The sequence below is a fragment of the Adiantum capillus-veneris genome, chromosome 26, assembly GCF_014529385.1.
Source record: "Adiantum capillus-veneris isolate H3 chromosome 26, ASM1452938v2, whole genome shotgun sequence".
In the NCBI taxonomy this organism is placed as follows: domain Eukaryota; kingdom Viridiplantae; phylum Streptophyta; class Polypodiopsida; order Polypodiales; family Pteridaceae; genus Adiantum; species Adiantum capillus-veneris.
The window spans coordinates 84,846,522-84,852,786 of NC_140956.1; positions in this window are offsets into that span (position 1 = coordinate 84,846,522).

Consider the following 6,265-nt stretch of genomic DNA (forward strand, 5'->3'; position numbering starts at 1 on the left):
CTCCTTCACGTGCTCTAGAACAAGCATCCTTTTGTTGAACCGATGCCCGTATGCGATTAATGCAAGGGTTGAGAGTTAATGCAAAGGTGCAGATTAGGAAAGGCTTGTGTGTTGACCGCGAAGAACAAGATCTTAGGGCTAATCTGGGCAATCCCTTTAGGGATGAGAGAGAAGGGAGGAGCGATGGCTGATATGGATCCATAGCATAGAAAACAGAGCCTAAAAGGTGAAAATGTTGGTTGTTAGTAGAAAACACAGCCACCAAAGGGGAGTGATCTCAGTTCTAAGGGAGTTCTTTGCGACAAAAAAAATCAGTAGGAGATCGCTGGCTTAGGAGAAGAACCTCATCATTTGATACCATGTGAGAGTGGGCAGCGGAAGCGAAAGCATGAGCATCAACTATAATGCTGCCAACAATAACATATAGCTAGTCCTTCCCAGGAATACATGAAGATCTGCTTCATTTTGTCCACTCTTCCATTGAATCTGTTCTTTTGTGTGTTTCTCTTCCAGTTTTTCTACCTGGTCTTGCATTTGATTCATAACCTTTTGAAGCATTTGTAGCATTTTTGTTTGATCTATTAAGTTGTAGTCCACTCCCATTCATGGCTGCTTCGACCTCATCTGTAGATTCTTGATCTATTAATATTTTTACTTGCATTGACGTTATGTGCAGATACAATGTTTGTGTTAGTCTGACATATAGTTTGTTTTAAATATATAGATACAATGAGTGACCAGGGTCATAGACTGAAGTTGATGTTCATCAAGACTTTGCTACGTACCACTGGACTATCAGGAGAGGCTTTGATGGAGGCTATGCCAAATTATATAGAGATGAATGACGCCGGTTTAGACAACTCCATCGAGTTTCTTGGGCCAATCAGTTTGCTCGTACATTCTGGAGAGGGTACATCCTCCCAGCCACACACAGGAGTGGAGACTTCCTCTCATGCTGATCAGACCATAGCACATCGGTAATCTTCTCGACTTGATAAAGTAGTAATGTCATTCTTTTTTTAATATAGAAATCTTAATATATGTATTCCCTTGATTCCATTGTTTGCTTAGGACTCCTATCCCAGGTACATCACATCACGAGAGTCAGTGGCTTACTACTCATGTACCTCCTAGTACTCAGGTGACACTTGATTCACATACTAGTGGCCGTCAGTCTTGGAGTATATCTATCATGGTGATTATGGATTAAATATCAAGTACTTTTCAAGAAATATCATCTCAACTGCTGTATGTTTATATTTCATGTAGGCACGCCACCAGGTCGAACGACTCGTGAGACACCACCTCAGCTGCTAGTTCCCCCGTCAGTGCCCCCACCTCCACCGATGCGCACGTACACTAGCAGCTTGGGTGTCACATGCGACATCTTGCCTAACTGGGCTATCCTCCAGCTCGGAGCCGGCATCACCCTCAAATGTCGAATGGGAGACCTCTGCTCGTCTTATCAAAAGAAGCTTCATATACCATGGGAGTAAGTATTAATTAACATAAAAAATATAAATTTTAGTTTGGTAGTTGAATTACCAATCGATTTTTTTTGCAATGTGATGATCGACATGAGGGTGATAAGAAATATGTCATCAACACACTAGAGCCGGAGTATGGGACATGATGGAGTCACAAATGGATGGTCAAGCAAATGTGCAAACTCGTGAATCATCGATGCGACGTAGCACGGTAAATAGAGAGAAAGAAAAAAAGAAAGAAAGTTTTTTAAGGTCTATATCAGGCCGAAATCGGCCTATGAGACAAATCAATGTTATCCAAGTCTTATGTTGTCATCTTTGCTTGAATGACTCATTGTATGGAGTTATGATGCCTATTGGGCGTGTTATAGCCAAAGTATCAACGGAAATTTATAATTGGAGACATTGTGATAAAATCCAGGCAAAGAATTAACAATGAAAGTATAAGATCGGGCCATCATTTGGACAATCAATGCTCAAGCCCAATGATCTATTACATGTAAGCTCAAGAGCTTCTTAATAACATATTGGATATTTAGTCTATTTAAATGTTTCATATTTCATAAAGTATATTGTGGATAAATATATTTATACCTAAGGCCACCTCAAACATGGTTGCATTTCTAGTAGATATATAGAAAATCTTCAAAGCAATACACCATGAACTCAACAACAAAAATATGATGATCACAAACAAGAAATTGTGTCCCCAGTTATCTCCACAATAATCATACCAATTATAATAAGCACCAAGAAATATGATATAGGTGCACATTTATGGATTTAGTAAGATGATGAATCACGAAGGCTATTGTAGCACTCTTGTAGCCCCCCCCCCCCGGGGGGGGGAGGGGAGGGATAGATCTTAAAGTGTGCCTAGAATCACATGTTAGTGAGTTATGACCGGGATTAGATCTTAATGAGGGCCTACAGTCACATGTTAATGAGTTATGGGAGTATATCTTAATGAGTGCATACACTCACATGTTAGTTATGTTGTGTTGTACTATACATTGTATTTCTATTACACAGACATAAACAAAAATTCCTTATATGTTCCAAATGGCCCTACTTAAACAACAACAAAAAGAAAGTAAAATAAAAATAGTAATATATAAGGACCCATTGAAAAGGTAGATCTAATAAGCATAAAAAAAAACAAAAAAAAACTCATGAAATGTACCTTAGTGAGTTCCTTAAATGAAAGGAATCTTTTATAAATTAGCATATCAACGAAAATTTCAACGAGTCAGTACTTTACATCATGGGATCAAATTCCTAGGAAGGCACTTCTTAAACCCTTGTTCTCTAACGCCTATTTGAGCGAGCCAAAAACCTCTGGGGAGCAAAGAAAAACACACAACCCCTACAATGTATTAGTACTTGCATACAAAGAAAAAAAAACAAGCTACATCATTGAATCTTTTCCACATACTAGTTATCCTCCTAAGGGGGAGTACCACATACTTTCTTCTCTAAATATATAGAAAACACAAAAACTTCACCCTCTAGCATAAGGCAATGATACAACACTACGAGCATGCAAAGCCCAACCGTCCCTAGCCAGCAAATGTTGGGTATGTGATCATCCTCATTAGTGAAATTTTCTAGCAACCAACTAGAAGAAAGAACAAGACAAGTTAAGGATAAGACATGTATGTGCATTCATGTGTGTGGTATATGTAATTGGATATGTGGGATTCTATGTAAGTATTTAAAAAAAGTAGAACTTTGCTCTAGTCCTCCTCGAAACAAAGCTCCACCCCTTGGCTAAAGTCCTTTCCTATATGTGCCACTGACTCTATGATGCAACTCTTCAAGGTAGGAAACAATTCTGATGAAAGAGACTCTCCAACCTTGCTATTGTAGTGTGCCACACCACCACCCACATGCTTTTGATCAAACAACCCAGTTGAAGATTCATCACTATGAACACACTTTCTCTCTTGTGCAGGGATGTAATGTCCACCATCACACATGAGCATCGACCATCGATGGAGATGCAACCCAATATTGCTAGCATATTTTACCAGCTTACACAAGTGTTATGCAAGATACAAAGTCACTAAAAAGTTTTCATCCACTAGACATACATATGTTATCTTTGTAACCCCTGTCATGAATGGTGTGGACAAATGATTTCACAATAGGATAACAATATTGTCTTCATTTGTGCATGTCATCCACTTTTCTATGCCACTACCATAATTCATTTTATTATGGATAGTAGTCGTCATTTTAATAATGTGCACATATTGGTACGTTCTTTATTATACAAAAGATTCTTGTGAATCTCATGCTCCCCTGTATGAGTACCCGACCTTCAAAAAGGACTAGAGAGGATTCGAACTCAGGCCCCCTTGGCGTACATAACTTTAGAGTCTCAAGCCTAACCACATGCACCAAGACGTCGAGCTAGTATTGCAATTGATTCATCAAGTTCTAAAAAAAACCAGTGAACTGTGCGCATGCCTCAGCATTCGGCCTTGTCCCCCGCCCCCCCTGTTTCACGGAGCTTGAGGCCCCCCAAGCTCGCTTTGCCCCTCCCTGCCCCTCCTCGCTCGTAGTGAGTCTTTACTTTTGCTGCATCTTCAAAAGATTCTGATTAATGCATCATTTTTTGGAATCAAGGACACATACTTGATCACGGACATCTACTAACAAAGCGTACGCAGATCAAGAGAATAATGTATTTTTGGCGATGATTTGAACACCGTGAAGTGGGTGAGAGAGAAGGTGCAAGGCGGTTATGAGGCAGTAGCTGAGGTTTTGGGTGGCGAGGGCACAACCATCGATCAGCTGGGTGCGAGAAGAGAGACATTGATGTTGCAAGTGGCGCTTCTCTGCACCAGAAAAGCAGCGGCCATTGCGCAATGACGTTGTGACATATGGTTATTGAAGCAAAGCCCCGCCGCAATCATGAATGGTGGGCCGGAACTTGAAAGAGAGAGAGAGAGAGAGAGAGAGAGAGAGAGAGAGAGAGAGAGAGAGAGAGAGAGAGAGAGTGTCATAAAATCTAATATCTAACTAACCCAAATGATTTTCTCATATTAAATTGATCACTTAATGTGGGAGAATAAACGGGAACAAGTGTTAAGATATAGGTATGTGCTTTTAGATCTATCTCAACACGGGGCCAATGTAAAGTGGCCCAAAAGGGAGATGGTCTATCAAAGAGCAAGGCTAACCAATGGATCATAAGACCTTAGGGTTAGCTTCATTGAAGACCTCCAATAAATGTGTGTAAAAGTCCTTTTGACCTTAAGTAAGCTAGGGCTGAGCTTGAGGTGGGAACCGGGCCCAAGCTCGAGGTGCTTGTCCTGCTTGAGGTGCTTGTCATGCTTGAGGTGTTTTTCATGCTTGAGGTGCTTGATTAAGATGCTTGAGGTGCTTGACTGGCTCCATGCTTGAGGTGCTTGACTTGCTGCATGATTAAAGTACTTGAGGTGCCTTGAGAAGCTTGCCTGAGATGCTTGTGGGAACCCCCCCTAGTTCAAGTGCTTTGTCATGCTTGGTGAGTAAGGTGCTTGATCACCTAAAATTCAAAAGCATTCCTACAAGAGGGGGGGCGAGCCCTTTTCCTAGGGCCTAGAGAGAGAACACCCACTCACACACACAAGGGAAGCCCATCTTGAAGAGGCAGCAAGGACACATGTCAGGCCCCTACCCATGTTACCTTCATGTGTTGCTTGAAGCCTATTGGCTAGGCTTCAAAGGGGTCCGATGATAAATTACATGAATTATCTAATTGTTTTAGCATTTATCAAGTCCTCTCTCTCAAAGGGGAAAGGGGGACACTTGTCCCAAGGCTACCCATATTGCTTGTAATGGCTCCTGCTTGTGATTGGCTAGGCCTGGAGGGGTCCAATGAGCTTCAGGCATGAGCTACAAGGGGGGGGTCGACCCAAGCAAGCTAGGGGGGTGCCTAGGGGGTATACTCACCCACACACACTCACAAGCACTCTCATTGTGTGATATGCAAAGTGCAAGAGCTCCCTCTCGAAGCAAGTAGAGGTTGAGAGCCTACACCAACACTCTTGGCTATGGAGTGCAAATCCAACCAAGAGCCATGCTTCAATGCTTAAGCTTGCCATCTCCTTCTTCTTCATTACTATGCTATTATGTATTCTAGCAACAAGAGTATGATAAGTGAGGAACTAATTCTTTCTCCTACGAAATGTTTCTTCTTCCTCTTCCCTACCCTCATTCCCTGCTAGCTCTCTCCACCTTCGAAGGTGTTTGAGGTCTTGGGACTGAGGCTTGGGATAGTTAAATCTTTCTTCAAGTTTATGTTATGTTTGTGGTGCATGAAGCCTTCCATCTTCATGGCATCACCTAGGTCACAAGGAACACAAAGACTGTATTGTAACAAGTCTCTCTTTATGGGAGAAATCATAATACAAATGCCTATTGGAGGGGGGACCGGCTCCACATAAATCCGGTCCTCAATTGTTGTCATGTTCTCTAAACTCTCTCTCTTGCAAAAGTATTGTCTATGCCAAGTTAACTAATTGCTATGATTATGTTGCTATCTTCAATTATGTCTACCCGCTATGCTCACAAAATCATTTCTTGAAAGTACTCTCATTAAATTCCGCTATTCTCAAATTGAATAGGCAAATTCCATTACATTGGTATCAGAGCATTTGGTTTCTCTTTTCTTGCTTAAGAAGAGAGGTCCTTAAGTAGCCTATAAATGGTTGATGTTGTTAATTATAATAGAGTAAGTGGAACTGGGATCTAATACCGGTTTTGTTAAGCCCACTATGTGGGGGATG